Here is an 18,763-nt window from a genome sequence, read left to right on the forward strand (position 1 = left end):
CTCTATTCCCCTCTCCCATCACAGGCCTTCCTTGTCCTATTTGTAAGTCGCTCTGGATAAGAGCGTCTGCTAAATGACTTAAATGTAAATGTAAATGTATTTATCAGATAGACAAAGCTATTGCAGATTACTTTCAGATTATTAATATCCTTCTGAGCATTAAATTACACTGCATTCTGTGTCAGAGCCTGCTTTTATACTGTATTTACATACAGTCACACATGTTTGACTGTGGTACAGGGGCTTGGATCTATCGTTTGATTGGTCTGTCTGTCGTACCAGAATACTAGTACTCGGTGTAACATCACCACCAAGTAGCTGTTGTGTACACTTTTATCGTACGCTAGATGGCGTACCAGAGCAACCTAAAATATATACGTTTAGAGCATTGTAGACGTATCATTATGCTATGGCAGCTGGGTATTAGACAACAAATAATGGGGTTAGGTAGAAAATATTTTAGAAAACGTCTGGGCAGATGACATTGAGAATCTGACACAAGTGTGTTCCCGCCAGCTGTTTAAATGGTTCTGAGACCCGCCCCTATTCTCACAGAACGATTGTGACGCGAGGTCCCCATGGAGACAGAGGAGGGAGAAATGTCATTGTCGTTTTAAAATCACATGGACCGAGTTTTGATCGCTCCGTCTTGTGTGCAATGAAATAGCTACAAACAATGTGAAATTGCTCATAAAAGTATCCAAGAGCTGCTGCCGACCAAGCAGTTTAAGATCCCATCGGTAGCTTGGAAACGGTAAGCCTTTATCAAATGAAATATGAGTTTTGCATGCAAGATCTAGTCTAACGTTACCGATGTAGCTATCTAACGTTAGCTAGCTTGGTGCTAGTTAGCTTGTCCGTAACAACAGTAGCGGTCTGTTTATGATGGTCTGGATGGTCTTTGTAACTCGCTACCATGCAAACTGTAAACTTGCGTTGTGTGCTAACTAAAAAAACGACGAACCAACCATGTGAAGTTTCTTGAAACAGGCTTAGTGTTTTGATGGCAACAGGTTAGCATTTTTAAGGTGGTGCGCAGTCCTCGTACTTCTTCCTTGAATCAAACCATTTGAGAAGCTTTCTTGCTATTGAGGTTGGCTATACAAATACTGTTACACACGAACATTTGAATCTTATTTCTACCGCAATTCCTTGAAAAAAAACAATTAGTTTTTCTTGAAAATGCCCGGCTCGCTGAGATGCAAATAAATTCTTGCTCCAGTCCTTTGTTTACTTTAGTTGATGATGGCTCACTACATTTACATTTACATTTAAGTCATTTAGCAGACGCTCTTATCCAGAGCGACTTACACTAACGTTATGCCCATTGCTATGCACCTTTATGGAGGAACTCTCCCTAAAACCTCGAGTCCAGCTTGTATACACTGCGGGCTATGGGCGCTGCTCCCAGTTTTATTTCAGATCAAGATACTGATGAAATTTAACAGCACCAGACAAGATTATATTTACGCATATAGACAATTGCACATAGTGCTGCTGTTTTCTCATTCTCAAAATGTCCAAAGCTGATTTGTAGATTTACTATTGATATTTTAAAAGCAGTTATACAACCATGTACAGCAGCTAAATCCCTTTCACTCCACGAAATGTTCTTTATCCAATTAGTGAAATAAATCCTGATTTGGGGCGCAGTGGTCTAAGGCACTGCATCTCAGTGCAAGAGGCGTCACTACAGGCCCTGGTTCGAATCCAGGCTGTATCACATCTGGCCGTGATTGGGAGTCCCATAGGGCGGCGCACAATTGGCCCAGCGTCGTCCGGGTTTGGCTGTCATTGTAAATAAGAATGAGTTCTTAACGGACTTGCCTAGTTAAATAAAGGTATCCTTTAAAACGGTCCTTTTAATATCATGGAGGGTCAGTCCTTGCGTCCATAGCTCTGGCTATGAGTTTGAGAGTAGTGCTTTGTTGTGAAACAGTGACGGGGAGGACGCTTTGTTATTGTTTCAACTGCTGATTGCCGCTTTAATAACCTTTTGGCCTTTTGTAAGTAACACAGTTCGACATGGATAAATCTGTCGGGAAAAAGTTATTGTGCTGTATTTCAAAATACCCCTGTATACGTTTACTTCACCAGCTGCCAGTGGTTATGGAAAGTGGGTCTGATTGGAATAGTGTCTGTTAGCAGGTAGCTCTAGATGTTTCTGTTAAAGTACTCTGCCCTGTTGTCCCAGGTGTGAACAGGTGTGTGTGAAGCAGCAACCTGGTGAGAGGATGGGCATCTCATCTGCCCTGTTGTCCCAGGTGTGAACAGGTGTGTGTGAAGCAGCAACCTGGTGAGAGGATGGGCATCTCATCTGCCCTGTTGTCCCAGGTGTGAACAGGTGTGTGTGTGAAGCAGCAACCTGGTGAGAGGATGGGCATCTCATCTGCCCTGTTGTCCCAGGTGTGAACAGGTGTGTGTGAAGCAGCAACCTGGTGAGAGGATGGGCATCTCATCTGCCCTGTTGTCCCAGGTGTGAACAGGTGTGTGTAAAGCAGCAACCTGGTGAGAGGATGGGCATCTCATCTGCCCTGTTGTCCCAGGTGTGAACAGGTGTGTGTGAAGCAGCAACCTGGTGAGAGGATGGGCATCTCATCTGCCCTGTTGTCCCAGGTGTGAACAGGTGTGTGTATGTGAAGCAGCAACCTGGTGAGAGGATGGGCATCTCATCTGCCCTGTTGTCCCAGGTGTGAACAGGTGTGTGTAAAGCAGCAACCTGGTGAAAGGATGGGCATCTCATCTGCCCTGTTGTCCCAGGTGTGAACAGGTGTGTGTAAAGCAGCAACCTGGTGAGAGGATGGGCATCTCATCTGCCCTGTTGTCCCAGGTGTGAACAGGTGTGTGTGAAGCAGCAACCTGGTGAGAGGGTGGGCATCTCATCTGCCCTGTTGTCCCAGGTGTGTGTGTGAAGCAGCAACCTGGTGAGAGGATGGGCATCTCATCTGCCCTGTTGTCCCAGGTGTGAACAGGTGTGTGTGAAGCAGCAACCTGGTGAGAGGATGGGCATCTCATCTGCCCTGTTGTCCCAGGTGTGTGTAAAGCAGCAACCTGGTGAGAGGATGGGCATCTCATCTGCCCTGTTGTCCCAGGTGTGAACAGGTGTGTGTGAAGCAGCAACCTGGTGAGAGGATGGGCATCTCATCTGCCCTGTTGTCCCAGGTGTGTGTAAAGCAGCAACCTGGTGAGAGGATGGGCATCTCATCTGCCCTGTTGTCCCAGGTGTGTGTAAAGCAGCAACCTGGTGAGAGGATGGGCATCTCATCTGCCCTGTTGTCCCAGGTGTGTGTGAAGCAGCAACCTGGTGAGAGGATGGGCATCTCATCTGCTCTGTTGTCCCAGGTGTGTGTGAAGCAGCAACCTGGTGAGAGGATGGGCATCTCATCTGCCCTGTTGATTACTTCTCCAGTCTTTCCCACATGAAGTCGCTCCGTCACAGACTTTCACATAGCATTCTCTCTCTGTTTTACTGAGGCTGTGGCACTATTGTCCAGACTGACTTCATTACAGGCTACTGCTGTGGTTTGTGGTCCTGGTGGGTCTCCAATATGTTTCTTCTGTCATATAGGCCTAACAGCAGGAAGCGCTGAGGCCTGGGAACAACTCTCCTCTTCTTTCTTGGTTTTGTGTGTTCCTTCCTAAAGGAAGTCATGCTTAGGACAGGCTCAAACTCAAGGCTCTTTTGTGGCCACATTTTATTTGTGAGCCACTGACATAATGGGCATATTTCTCCTTGGAGTGTATCCCAAATGGCATGCTTTTCCTGATGGGTCTTGGTCCAAAGTAGTGCACTATATAGAGTATCCCTATAGGGTGCCATTTGGGATCCAACCCCATGTCTAATTGTAAAGAACCTGTCCCTCTAGTGCTGAGGTTGATGACGGCAGTTCTTTTTAATATAGGTCCTGAGTAGAGGCTAGGTCACAGTGGAAACTCTCCTTATGCATGAAGTCATGTTCTAGTCACCCTGCTGCTCTGCCCACTGACCTGGATCAACCTCATTGTTTCCCCCCTTACTGTGACACCGGCTTCTCTCTGCTGGTTGTAAACCAGGAAGGTGTGAGGAGGGAGGCCCACCCCAGTTTGTCACACACCGGCCGGCATCCCAAATGATACCTTATTCCCGACTTCTAACCAGGGCCCTATGGGGGCACTACATAGGGAATTAGGTGCCGTTTTGAGATGTAGCCACAGCCTGCCTAATCAGCCACTGGCTCAGGAAGGGGAGGGAAGGGTGGAGCCCCCGCTCCCCCACCGCTGACTCAGGAAGGGCCAGGAGAGGGAAGGGTGGAGCCCACGCCCACCACCGCTGAGCAGGGGTGTCCTAACAGTTGAATGTGTCAGTCCTCACTCATGGCATCGGCAACCAATGACGTAAAAGGGGCAAGGGGTGGCTTCCTCCGCTTTAGTAATCCTGATACGCCCCTTTTATTGGGAAAATATGAGGCCCTGGAAAATGCATCAAGGAGGACTGGTGGGTGGTGGATGTGCTGGCACACACTCTGTGTGGAACTCATTGGGGGGCACAAGCAAACAGTTTCCCTGATGCTGGAAACAGAGCTACAATTCAATCTATGAAGAAATGATTAGCTATAAAAGTATGGAAACCTCTCAAATGATCTCTCTGTACGCACCTGATTTCTACGTTGGATTATTCCGCTGTGTTAGACCCTGTTATGTTTTTATGCTGTGAAAGCAGTTGGCTGAGTCAAGTGATCCCAACTCATGAGGAGGCCTCTTCTGGGAATCCAGCTTTGTTCTCAAAGCCCCCTGGGATCAGTCAGTCTTGACAGTAGTGAGGGAACCTGTTACTTTGTGGCTGGTAATACCCCCCAGGTCACTCTTGGCAGTAGTGAGGGAACCTGTTACTCTGTGGCTGGTAATACCCCCCAGGTCACTCTTGGCAGTAGTGAGAGAACCTGTTACTCTGTGGCTGGTAATACCCCCCCAGGTCACTCTTGACAGTAGTGAGAGAACCTGTTACTCTGTGGCTGGTAATTACCCCCCAGGTCACTCTTGACAGTAGTGAGGGAACCTGTTACTTTGTGGCTGGTAATACCCCCCAGGTCACTCTTGGCAGTAGTGAGGGAACCTGTTACTCTGTGGCTGGTAATACCCCCCCAGGTCACTCTTGGCAGTAGTGAGAGAACCTGTTACTCTGTGGCTGGTAATACCCCCCCAGGTCACTCTTGACAGTAGTGAGGGAACCTGTTACTTTGTGGCTGGTAATACCCCCCCAGGTCACTCTTGGCAGTAGTGAGGGAACCTGTTACTCTGTGGCTGGTAATACCCCCCCAGGTCACTCTTGGCAGTAGTGATAACCTGTTACTCTGGCTGGTAATACCCCCACAGGTCACTCTTGACAGTAGTGAGGGAACCTGTTACTCTGGCTGGTAATACCCCCCCAGGTCACTCTTGACAGTAGTGATAACCTGTTACTCTGTGGCTGGTAATACCCCCCCAGGTCACTCTTGGCAGTAGTGAGGGAACCTGTTACTTTGTGGCTGGCTGGTAATACCCCCCCAGATCACTCTTAACAGTAGTGAGAGAACCTGTTCCTCTGTGGCTGGTAATACCCCCCCAGGTCACTCTTGACAGTAGTGAGGGAACCTGTTACTCTGTGGCTGGTAATACCCCCCAGGTCACTATTGACAGTAGTGACGAAACCTGTTACTCTGTGGCTGGTAATACCCCCCAGGTCACTCTTGGCAGTAGTGAGGGAACCTGTTACTCTGTGGCTGGTAATACTCCCCCAGATCACTCTTGGCAGTAGTGAGGGAACCTGTTACTTTGTGGCTGGCTGGTAATTACCGCCCCAGGTTCATAGCAGAACCAGCCATGTTGCCCCAAGCCAAGTTTCACAGCTACAGCTCAAATGGCACCCTATTACCTATTTAGTGCACTAGTTTTGACCAGGACTAGGGCCCATAGGTCTTGGTCAAAGTAGTGCACTATATAGTGAATAGGGTGCCATTTGTTAATTGGCCCTCCATCTGACTTTCCCCTGGCCTTCTGCATGCAGGACCTGGCTCCCAGCCAACCCCGCTGTTAAAGAAGGGACAGAATACAACTGGTGGAGCTTTGGGACTGTATGGGAGCCTAATAAATGGTTATGTTAGGATTCCCTAAGGAGCAGGCCTCCCCTTTTCCTCATATTGGCATTTTGGAGCACTAATTGGGCACAGACATCACAGCCCAGGCAAGCCCACTGATACGTTACACTCTCAAAACTGAGAGGCAAGAGGAAGCACATGGTTTTAAAAAGGGAACTTTTTTCTGGAAGTGCAAATAGGTTCCTGACCCGTTTGGATCGACCACTCTGAAAGGTGAGATCTCCGTTAAGTTTGAAACTATTCTTGTTATTTCTGCTTGTTACAGTTGTCCTTCATGAATTACAAAACTGTAAGGCAGAGCTTTCTGCTGTGTTATATAGTTGTCAAAACTGTAAGGCAGAGCTTTCTGCTTGTTACAGTGCAAAACTGTAATTACAGAGCTTTCTGCTTGTTACAGTGCAAAACTGTAAGGCAGAGCTTTCTGCTTGTTACAGTGCAAAACTGTAAGGCAGAGCTTTCTTCTCATTACAGTGCAAAACTGTAAGGCAGAGCTTTCCTTCAGTGCAAAACTGTAAGGCTGTATGTCTTTCTGCTTGTTACAGTGGAAAACTGTCCTTCATGAATTCTGCTTTTCCGTTTTTGTTCTGTAATGATATAATCTTTGACTTTTATAGAATGTTTAATGCCTCATGGCAAAGTAGTAGCAGGTATTGCACCGATGCTTCTTAGAATTACAGATCTCTGTCTCATTGTGCTGTGTGGATATAGATGTCCTTCATGAATTACAGAGCTGTACTTCTCATTGTGCTGTGTGGATATAGTTGTCCTTCATGAATTACAGAGCTGTACTTCACGTTGTGCTGTGTGGATATAGATGTCCTTCATGAATTACAGAGCTGTACTTCACGTTGTGCTGTGTGGATATAGATGTCCTTCATGAATTACAGAGCTGTACGTCTCGTTGTGCTGTGTGGTTATAGATGTCCTTCATGAATTACAGAGCTGTACGTCTCGTTGTGCTGTGTGGATATAGATGTCCTTCATGAATTACAGAGCTGTATGTCTCATTGTGCTGTGTGGATATAGCTGTCCTTCATGAATTACAGAGCTGTATGTCTCATTGTGCTGTGTGGATATAGTTGTCCTTTATGAATTAAAGAGCTGTATGTCTCATTGTGCTGTGTGGATATAGTTGTCCTTCATGAATTACAGAGCTGTATGTCTCATTGTGCTGTGTGGATATAGTTGTCCTTCATGAATTAAAGAGCTGTATGTCTCATTGTGCTGTGTGGATATAGCTGTCCTTCATGAATTTTTCCCCTACGGTAGCTTGTTGTATTTTCGCCTGCGGTAGCTTGTTGTATTTCTCTAGCTTTGTTTTCTCTGGCTTTGTCTTCTCTAGCTTTGTCTCCCAGTGTATGATGTAATCTTCTGCAGGATTAATTAACTGAGTGCAAGAGATTCCCAAGCAAGTGACTGAAGAAGTTCAACCAACCCGTGAGGAAAGACCCAACGCAGGCCTCTGAAGTTCAGGAGGTTCCTTCAAGCCTGCAGGCAGCTGCACAGTTTAGGCTAGTTAGCATGGCGTGCATTATCTCCAGAAAACTCCAGAGTCATACTAACTCATTTAAATGTTGCTGTTGCTCACAGAGGTCTTCTTGACCTGGCTCCTCTTTCATCTGGTTCTCTCACCCTCATCTGATATATTCCATCTGACATGGCCTTTTTAATGACACTCTGGGGAGGGGATTCTCCAGATACTCCTAATCTTGATTTATGAAGTGCCAGTGAGCCCTTACTCTAGGGAGTGTGGGCTCGCTTGTCTGCTGATGGACGGCTGTGGTTTTGTGTGTCCTAAATGGCTGCCTGTTATCTACATAGTGCACTGCTTATAGGGCTTTGGTCAAAAGCAGTGAACTGCATATAGGGAATTGGGTGGTGTTTGAGACTCATCCACTGTGTGTGTGTGTGTGTGTGTGTGTGTGTGTACTCTGCTGGCTAGTGTCAGCCAAGCCTTGGAGGACCCCATAGCATAGACAGGCACCACAGAGATACAATGAAGGGAAATGCTTCCTGTGGGGGATCCCGCCAACTTCTGCCACACTTTGCTAAATCAGATGGGATATTTTTGGAATTTTGTGATGTGTTGTCAGAGAGAGAGATGGGGGGGGGGGGTGAAGCAATTGTATTTGTCATCTGCAAAGAGCTCCAAGCACTGGCATATTTGCCTGTGTTTATGGAAGGCTTTGAGGCAGTGAAGCTATATTTAAGAACACCTCTGGAGTCCTTAAGGGTGGAAAGTGCCAGTGCCTGCTGGTGCCTGTTCTGACTGCCAACACTGTAGAGCTGTCAGATGAGCACACGAATGCCGGCCTCTCTTAACCTGATATCTAATCTTGAAAACTGGCACATGGAAACAAGACCATGGTACGGTTGTCAGCTTTCTTAGACGGGTAAAAACCCAAGTGTTGCTTTGCTGCTGACCTCACGTTCTCCCCTCCAGAGAACTAGGCTAACTAGGACCAGGATCACCTCACGTTCTCCCCTCCAGAGAACTAGGATAACTAGTACCAGGATCACCTCACGTTCTCCCCTCCAGAGAACTCCAGAGAACTAGGCTAACTAGGACCAGGATCACCTCACGTTCTCCCCTCCAGAGAACTAGGCTAACTAGTACCAGGATCACCTCACGTTCTCCCCTCCAGAGAACTAGGCTAACTAGGACCAGGATCACCTCACGTTCTCCCCTCCAGAGAACTAGGCTAACTAGGACCAGGATCACCTCACGTTCTCCCCTCCAGAGAACTAGGCTAACTAGTACCAGGATCACCTCACGTTCTCCCCTCCAGAGAACTAGGCTAACTAGGTTCTCCCCTCCAGAGAACTAGGCTAACTAGGACCAGGAACTCACCTCACGTTCTCCCCTCCAGAGAACTAGGCTAACTAGTACCAGGATCACCTCACGCTCTCCCCTCCGGAGAACTAGGCTAACTAGTACCAGGATCACCTCACGTTCTCCCCTCCGGAGAACTAGGCTAACTAGTACCAGGATCACCTCATGTTCTCCCCTCCAGAGAACTAGGCTAACTAGTACCAGGATCACCTCACGTTCTCCCCTCCAGAGAACTAGGCTAACTAGTACCAGGATCACCTCACGTTCTCCCCTCCAGAGAACTAGGCTAACTAGTACCAGGATCACCTCACATTCTCCCCTCCAGAGAACTAGGATAACTAGGACCAGGATCACCTCACGTTCTCCCCTCCAGAGAACTAGGCTAACTAGGACCAGGATCACCTAACGTTCTCCCCTCCAGAGAACTAGGCTAACTAGTACCAGGATCACCTCACGTTCTCCCCTCCAGAGAACTAGGCTAACTAGTACCAGGATCACCTCACGTTCTCCCCTCCAGAGAACTAGGCTAACTAGTACCAGGATCACCTCACGTTCTCCCCTCCAGAGAACTAGGCTAACTAGTACCAGGATCACCTCAGAGAACGTTCTCCCCTCCAGAGAACTAGGCTAACTAGTACCAGGAATCACCTCACGTTCTCTCCCTCCAGAGAACTAGGCTAACTAGGACCAGGATCACCTCACGTTCTCCCCTCCAGAGAACTAGGCTAACTAGTACCAGGATCACCTCACGTTCTCCCTTCCAGAGAACTAGGCTAACTAGTACCAGGATCGCACAACTTCCATTTCTGTCTCGAGTTTCCACATTTTATGGCGCTAGGGGTTGTTTGACCTACCTATATTGTAGGTCATAGGCCCTATGTATTATCAGTGACACTCCAGCAGTTCGAGATGACTGGAAGAGGAACTAAAGTGACACTTGACTTGAGTTAGGATTTTTCAAACAGTCTTTGGCAGGTTTGTTTTTCTCTGACCATTAACCAAAATATCCAATTAAATTGATTTGAAAACTGAATACCTGAGGCAGTGTTCCTTCTGAAGTTGCCATTTGCGCAACTTCACCAATCTTGCAATCTAAGCGTTGGCAGTCAACATTTTGAAACTATTTAACCATAAACGTAATTGTTTAAAACCTGGACGTTTTGGGGTATTTTATGAGGCATGTCTTAGAGTTACTAGCATAGGAATGTTATGGGGATTCTTTCATAAACACTTCCTTATATGCCATTGAAACCTGTATTTCTCATGTTCTCAACTTTCTTTCGTTGTCGAGGAGCCAAAGACACAATCCTAGTCATAGTAACAGCCCTAGTCATAGTAACAGCCCTACCAACCCTAGTCATAGTAACAGCCCTACCAACCCTAGTCATAGTAACAGCCCTACCAACCCTAGTCATAGTAACAGCCCTAGTCAAGTAACAGCCCTAGTCATAGTAACAGCCCTACCAACCCTAGTCATAGTAACAGCCCTACCAACCCTAGTCATAGAAACAGCCCTACCAACCCTAGTCATAGTAACAGCCCTACCAACCCTAGTCATAGTAACAGCCCTACCAACCCTAGTCATAGAAACAGCCCTACCAACCCTAGTCATAGAAACAGCCCTACCAACCCTAGTCATAGAAACAGCCCTACCAACCCTAGTCATAGAAACAGCCCTACCAACCCTAGTCATAGTAACAGCCCTAACAGCCCTAGTCATAGTAACAGCCCTAACAGCCCTAGTCATAGTAACAGCCCTAACAGCCCTAGTCATAGTAACAGCCCTACCAACCCTAGTCATAGTAACAGCCCTACCAACCCTAGTCATAGTAACAGCCCTAGTCATAGAAACAGCCCTACCAACCCTAGTCATAGTAACAGCCCTACCAACCCTAGTCATAGTAACAGCCCTAGTCATAGTAACAGCCCTACAACCCTAGTCATAGAAACAGCCCTAGTCAACCCTAGTAACAGCCCTAACAACCCTAGTCATAGAAACAGCCCTACCAACCCTAGTCATAGTAACAGCCCTAGTCATAGTAACAACCCTACCAACCCTAGTCATAGTAACAGCCCTACCAACCCTAGTCATAGTAACAGCCCTAGTCATAGAAACAGCCCTAACAACCCTAGTCATAGAAACAGCCCTACCAACCCTAGTCATAGTAACAGCCCTAGTCATAGTGACAGCCCTAGTCATAGTGACAGCCCTAGTCATAGTAAGCCCTAGTCATAGTAGCCCTAGTCATAGAAACAGCCCTACCAACCCTAGTCATAGAAACAGCCCTACCAACCCTAGTCATAGTAACAGCCCTAGTCAACAGCCCTAGTCATAGTAACAGCCCTAGTCATAGTGACCCTAGTCATAGTAACAGCCCTAGTCATAGTAACAGCCCTACCAACCCTAGTCATAGAAACAGCCCTAGTCATAGTAACGGCCCTAGTCATAGTAACAGCCCTAGTCATAGTAACGGCCCTACCAACCCTAGTCATAGTAACAGCCCTAGTCATAGTAACAACCCTACCAGCCCTAGTCATAGTAACAGCCCTAGTCAACAGCCTACCAACCCTAGTCATAGTAACAGCCCTAGTCATAGTAACAGCCCTACCAACCCTAGTCATAGTAACAGCCCTAGTCATAGTAACAGCCCTACCAACCCTAGTCATAGTAACAGCCCTAGTCATAGTAACAGCCCTACCAGCCCTAGTCATAGTAACAGCCCTACCAACCCTAGTCATAGTAACAGCCCTAGTCATAGTAACAGCCCTACCAACCCTAGTCATAGTAACAGCCCTAGTCATAGTAACAGCCCTACCAACCCTAGTCATAGTAACAGCCCTAGTCATAGTAACAGCCCTACCAACCCTAGTCATAGTAACAGCCCTAGTCATAGTAACAGCCCTACCAACCCTAGTCATAGTAACAGCCCTAGTCATAGTAACAGCCCTACCAACCCTAGTCATAGTAACAGCCCTAGTCATAGTAACAGCCCTACCAGCCCTAGTCATAGTAACAGCCCTAGTCATAGTAACAGCCCTACCAGCCCTAGTCATAGTAACAGCCCTACCAGCCCTAGTCATAGTAACAGCCCTAGTCATAGTAACAGCCCTACCAGCCCTAGTCATAGTACCAGCCTAGTCATAGTAACAGCAGCCCTAGTCATAGTAACAGCCCTACCAATCCTAGTCATAGTAACAGCCCTAGTCATAGTAACAGCCCTACCAATCCTAGTCATAGTAACAGCCCTACCAGCCTAGTCATAGTAACAGCCCTACCAATCCTAGTCATAGCCCTAGTCATAGTAACAGCCCTACCAGCCAGTCATAGTACCAGCCCTAGTCATAGTAACAGCCCTACCAGCCCTAGTCATAGTAACAGCCCTACCAGCCCTATATATTAACAGCCCTATTAGTCATAGTAACAGCCCTAGTCAGCCCCCTAGTCATAGTAACAATCCTAGTCATAGTAACAGCCCTAGTCATAGTAACAGCCCTACCAATCCTAGTCATAGTAACAGCCCTAGTCATAGTAACAGCCCTACCAATCCTAGTCATAGTAACAGCCCTAGTCATAGTAACAGCCCTACCAATCCTAGTCATAGTAACAGCCCTAGTCATAGTAACAGCCCTACCAATCCTAGTCAAATCAAATCAAATCCAATTTTATTTGTCATATACACATGGTTAGCAGATGTTAATGCGAGTGTAGCGAAATGCTTGTGCTTCTAGTTCCGACAATGCAGTGATAACCAACAAGTAATCTAACTAACAATTCCAAAACTACTGTCTTATACACAGTGTAAGGGGATAAGGAACATGTACATGAGGATATATGAATGAGTGATGGTACAGAGCAGCATACAGTAGATGGTATCGAGTACAGTATATACATATGAGATGAGTGTGTAGACAAAGTAAACAAAGTGGCATAGTTAAAGTGGCTAGTGATACATGTGTTACATAAGGATGCAGTCGATGATGTAGAGTACAGTATATACATATGCATATGAGATGAATAATGTAGGGTAAGTAACATTATATAAGGTAGCATTGTTTAAAGTGGCTAGTGATATATTTACATCATTTCCCATCAATTCCCATTATTAAAATGGCTGGAGTTGGGTCAGTGTCAATGACAGTGTGTTGGCAGCAGCCACTCAATGTTAGTGGTGGCTGTTTAACAGTCTGATGGCCTTGAGATAGAAGCTGTTTTTCAGTCTCTCGGTCCCAGCTTTGATGCACCTGTACTGACCTCGCCTTCTGGATGATAGCGGGGTGAACAGGCAGTGGTTCGGGTGGTTGATGTCCTTGATGATCTTTATGGCCTTCCTGTAACAACGGGTGGTGTAGGTGTCCTGGAGGGCAGGTAGTTTGCCCCCGGTGATGCGTTGTGCAGTCCTCACTACCCTCTGGAGAGCCTTACGGTTGAGGGCGGAGCAGTTGCCGTACCAGGCGGTGATACAGCCCGCCAGGATGCTCTCGATTGTGCATCTGTAGAAGTTTGTGAGTGCTTTTGGTGACAAGCCGAATTTCTTCAGCCTCCTGAGGTTGAATAGGCGCTGCTGCGCCTTCTTCACGACGCTGTCAGTGTGAGTGGACCAATTCAGTTTGTCTGTAATGTGTATGCCGAGGAACTTAAAACTAGCTACCCTCTCCACTACTGTTCCATCGATGTGGATAGGGGGGTGTTCCCTCTGCTGTTTCCTGAAGTGCACAATCATCTCCTTAGTTTTGTTGACGTTGAGTGTGAGGTTATTTTCCTGACACCACACTCCGAGGGCCCTCACCTCCTCCCTGTAGGCCGTCTCGTCGTTGTTGGTAATCAAGCCTACCACTGTTGTGTCGTCCGCAAACTTGATGATTGAGTTGGAGGCGTGCGTGGCCACGCAGTCGTGGGTGAACAGGGAGTACAGGAGAGGGCTCAGAACGCACCCTTGTGGGGCCCCGTGTTGAGGATCAGCGGGAAGGAGATGTTGTTGCCTACCCTCACCACCTGGGGGCGGCCCGTCAGGAAGTCCAGTACCCAGTTGCACAGGGCGGGTCGAGACCCAGGGTCTCGAGCTTGATGACGAGCTTGGAGGGTACTATGGTGTTGAATGCCGAGCTGTAGTCGATGAACAGCATTCTCACATAGGTATTCCTCTTGTCCAGGTGGGTTAGGGCAGTGTGCAGTGTGGTTGAGATTGCATCGTCTGTGGACCTATTTGGGCGGTAAGCAAATTGGAGTGGGTCTAGGGTGTCAGGTAGGGTGGAGGTGATATGGTCCTTGACTAGTCTCTCAAAGCACTTCATGATGACGGAAGTGAGTGCTACGGGGCGGTAGTCGTTTAACTCGGTTACCTTAGCTTTCTTGGGAACAGGAACAATGGTGGCCCTCTTGAAGCATGTGGGAACAGCAGACTGGTATAGGGATTGATTGAATATGTCCGTAAACACACCGGCCAGCTGGTCTGCGCATGCTCTGAGGGCGCGGCTGGGGATGCCGTCTGGGCCTGCAGCCTTGCGAGGGTTAACACGTTTAAATGTCTTACTCACCTCGGCTGCAGTGAAGGAGAGACCGCATGTTTCCGTTGCAGGCTGTGTCAGTGGCACTGTATTGTCCTCAAAGCGGGCAAAAAAGTTATTTAGTCTGCCTGGGAGCAAGACATCCTGGTCCGTGACTGGGCTGGATTTCATCTTGTAGTCCGTGATTGACTGTAGACCCTGCCACATACCTCTTGTGTCTGAGCCGTTGAATTGAGATTCCACTTTGTCTCTGTACTGACGCTTAGCTTGTTTGATAGCCTTGCGGAGGGAATAGCTGCACTGTTTGTATTCAGTCATGTTGCCAGTCACCTTGCCCTGATTAAAAGCAGTGGTTCGCGCTTTCAGTTTCACGCGAATGCTGCCATCAATCCACGGTTTCTGGTTAGGGAATGTTTTTATCGTTGCTATGGGAACGACATCTTCGACGCACGTTCTAATGAACTCGCACACCGACTCAGCGTATTCGTCAATATTCCCATCTGACGTACGAAACATGTCCCAGTCCACGTGATGGAAGCAGTCTTGGAGTGTAGAGTCAGCTTGGTCTGACCAGCGTTGGACAGACCCTAGCAAGCCTCTTGTTTTAATTTCTGCCTGTAGGCAGGGATCAGCAAAATGGAGTCGTGGTCAGCTTTTCCATAAGGGGGCGGGGCAGGGCCGTATATGCGTCGCGGAAGTTAGAGTAACAATGATCCAAGGTTTTACCACCCCTGGTTGCGCAATATATGCTGATAAAATTTAGGAGTCTTGTTTTCAGATTGTCAAAATCCCCAGCTACAATGAATGCAGCCTCCGGATAAATGTTTTCCAGTTTGCAAAGAGTTAAATAAAGTTCGTTCAGAGCCATCGATGTGTCTGCTTGGGGGGGGATATATACGGCTGTGATTATAATCGAAGAGAATTCTCTTGGAAGATAATGCGGTCTACATTTGATTGTGAGGAATTCTAAATCAGGTGAACGGAAGGATTTGAGTTCCTGTATGTTTCCTTCCTTCCGTCATAGTAACAGCCCTAGTCATAGTAACAGCCCTACCAATCCTAGTCATAGTAACAGCCCTAGTCATAGTAACAGCCCTAGTCATAGTAACAGCCCTACCAATCCTAGTCATAGTAACAGCCCTAGTCATAGTAACAGCCCTAGTCATAGTAACAGCCCTACCAATCCTAGTAATAGTAACAGCCCTAGTCATAGTAACAGCCCTAGTCATAGTAACAGCCCTAGTCATAGTAACAGCCCTAGTCATAGTAACAGCCCTAGTCATAGTAACAGCCCTAGTCATAGTACCAGCCCTAGTCATAGTAACAGCCCTACCAGCCCTAATCATAGTAACAGCCCTAGTCATAGGTCATAGTAACAGCCCTACTAGTCTAGTCCCCTAGTTCATAGTAACAGCCCTAGTCATAGTAACAGCCCTAACAACCCTAGTCATATTAACAGCCCTCGTCACGGTAACAGCCCTCGTCATGGTAACATGTATACTGCTAGTCCCCTAGTTCTACGCAGTGTAAAATAACCCAGGGCATGTGTACTGCTAGTCCCCTAGTTCTACGTAGTGTAAAATAACCCAGGGCATGTGTACTGCTAGTCCCCTAGTTCTACGCAGTGTAAAATAACCCAGGGCATGTGTACTGCTAGTCCCCTAGTTCTACGCAGTGTTAAATAACCCAGGGCATGTGTACTGCTAGTCCCCTAGTTCTACACAGTGTAAAATAACCCAGGGCATGTGTACTGCTAGTCCCCTAGTTCTACGCAGTGTAAAATAACCCAGGGCATGTGTACTGCTAGTCCCCTAGTTCTACGCAGTGTAAAATAACCCAGGGCATGTGTACTGCTGTCCCCTAGTTCTACGCAGTGTTAAATAACCCAGGGCATGTGTACTGCTAGTCCCCTAGTTCTACGCAGTGTAAAATAACCCAGGGCATGTGTACTGCTAGTTCTACGCAGTGTAAAATAACCCAGGGCATGTGTACTGCTAGTTCTACGCAGTGTTAAATAACCCAGGGCATGTGTACTGCTAGTTCTACGCAGTGTTAAATAACCCAGGACATGTGTACTGCTAGTTCTACGCAGTGTTAAATAACCCAGGACATGTGTACTGCTAGTTCTACGCAGTGTTAAATAACCCAGGGCATGTGTACTGCTAGTTCTACGCAGTGTAAAATAACCCAGGACATGTGTACTGCTAGTCCCCTAGTTCTACGCAGTGTTAAATAACCCAGGGAATGTGTACTGCTAGTCCCCTAGTTCTACGCAGTGTTAAATAACCCAGGGCATGTGTACTGCTAGTCCCCTAGTTCTACGCAGTGTTAAATAACCCAGGGCATGTGTACTGCTAGTCCCCTAGTTCTACGCAGTGTTAAATAACCCAGGGCATGTGTACTGCTAGTCCCCTAGTTCTACGCAGTGTAAAATAACCCAGGGCATGTGTACTGCTAGTCCCCTAGTTCTACGCAGTGTTAAATAACCCAGGGCATGTGTACTGCTAGTCCCCTAGTTCTACGCAGTGTTAAATAACCCAGGGCATGTGTACTGCTAGTCCCCTAGTTCTACGCAGTGTTAAATAACCCAGGGCATGTGTACTGCTAGTTCTACACAGTGTAAAATAACCCAGGGCATGTTTACTGCTAGTCCCCTAGTTCTACGCAGTGTTAAATAACCCAGGGTATGTGTACTGCTAGTTCTACGTAGTGTTAAATAACCCAGGGCATGTGTACTGCTAGTTCTACGTAGTGTTAAATAACCCAGGGTATGTGTACTGCTAGTTCTACGCAGTGTTAAATAACCCAGGGCATGTGTACTGCTAGTCCCCTAGTTCTACGCAGTGTTAAATAACCCAGGGAATGTGTACTGCTAGTCCCCTAGTTCTACGCAGTGTTAAATAACCCAGGGCATGTGTACTGCTAGTCCCCTAGTTCTACGCAGTGTTAAATAACCCAGGGCATGTGTACTGCTAGTCCCCTAGTTCTACGCAGTGTTAAATAACCCAGGGCATGTGTACTGCTAGTCCCCTAGTTCTACGCAGTGTTAAATAACCCAGGGCATGTGTACTGCTAGTCCCCTAGTTCTACGCAGTGTTAAATAACCCAGGGCATGTGTACTGCTAGTCCCCTAGTTCTACACAGTTCTTGCTTCCAAGTGAATGCAGCCTGGTTGGTATATTTAGCCCTAATCTTTCAGTAGCCTAATTCCCCATGACTTTCAATTCGGAGTGGAATTCAGAATGCCAAACAGAAGTTCATTGTTAGATGTTGTCTGAGGTAATTGGTAGCAAGGCTGAAGATGAGAAGTAGTTGCTTAACGTTGACGTAGAACAGGGAATCCGAGGTGAAAGTCAGGTAGCCTGAGTGCCAGTCTGTTTGTGCCATCATGCCAACCTCTTGTCACTCATGGTCTTGTTTACCTTGACAATGGCATCAATGGAGCTGGTAAGAACACAAACCGATGTGGGACCGGGCTAAAGGCAAGCTGGCAGCACCATGGATCATGTGAACCCCTGTAGTACTGTAGCCTAACGTCCAATCGATCAGCAACAACGAGGTGTCTGATCTGAATCCAGGACAACTCAATACGAGCGGCAACTCTCTAAAGATAGAGGAAGAAGACATTTACACCATGAGCCCAGCCGGGTCAGTAATGCAGTATGAAATCCTCATGTCTAGCAGGGCGTTAAGAGGTATTCAGTTCCGGTGTTCCACACCCTGTGGCTCCTATTTATATCTGAAACACCAATCCTGTATGTCTCATAGCAGGTCCACCTTTCAGAGCCACCAGTCCTCATGTGATCTGTTGTGGCCTGGATGAAAGAGTTCAGTTGCAGCAGCAGCTGGCTTCCTGCTCATAACAGGAAATGCAATAAAAAAAAGGAAGTTGGAATGAAGATGCTTGAAAGCTATTGCGCAAGGATTAGTCAAGTGTGAATGTGTATTTGTTGCCTTGATCAAACCCATATGTCAAGCTCAACATGTCCCGTGATGATATGTTTACCATGGGGATTTGAAAGCTATAGACCGTGTTGCTCCTAGCAACATCTTCCTACTAGTGTTGCTCCTAGCAACATCTTCCTACTAGGCCGTGTTGCTCCTAGCAACATCTTCCTACTGGGCCGTGTTGCTCCTAGCAACATCTTCCTGCCTACAACATCTTCCTATATAGCAACATCTTCCTAGTATCTTCCTACTGGGAAATCTTCCTAAGCAACTTCACTATATAGCCAAGTATTTCCAGGAAATAAATTCAGCCTTATCATGTTATAAATACCATTTTACTGAGGTTCTTAAGATTCACTGGTAG

General features: G+C 47.1%; 1 protein-coding gene across 1 annotated transcript in view; it reads left to right on the forward strand.

The window, feature by feature from the left end:
- Positions 1-554: 554 nt before the first annotated feature.
- The window catches only part of LOC124024520 (protein tyrosine phosphatase type IVA 3-like), a 90,194-nt gene continuing 71,985 nt past the window's right edge, over positions 555-18,763 (forward strand). The window contains exon 1 of the mRNA XM_046338443.1: positions 555-754. The gene's annotated coding sequence lies outside the window, so the exon portion shown is untranslated. The remainder of the gene's footprint in view (positions 755-18,763) is intronic.

Source organism: Oncorhynchus gorbuscha, unplaced genomic scaffold (genome assembly GCF_021184085.1).
Source record: "Oncorhynchus gorbuscha isolate QuinsamMale2020 ecotype Even-year unplaced genomic scaffold, OgorEven_v1.0 Un_scaffold_1907, whole genome shotgun sequence".
In the NCBI taxonomy this organism is placed as follows: Eukaryota; Metazoa; Chordata; class Actinopteri; order Salmoniformes; family Salmonidae; genus Oncorhynchus; species Oncorhynchus gorbuscha.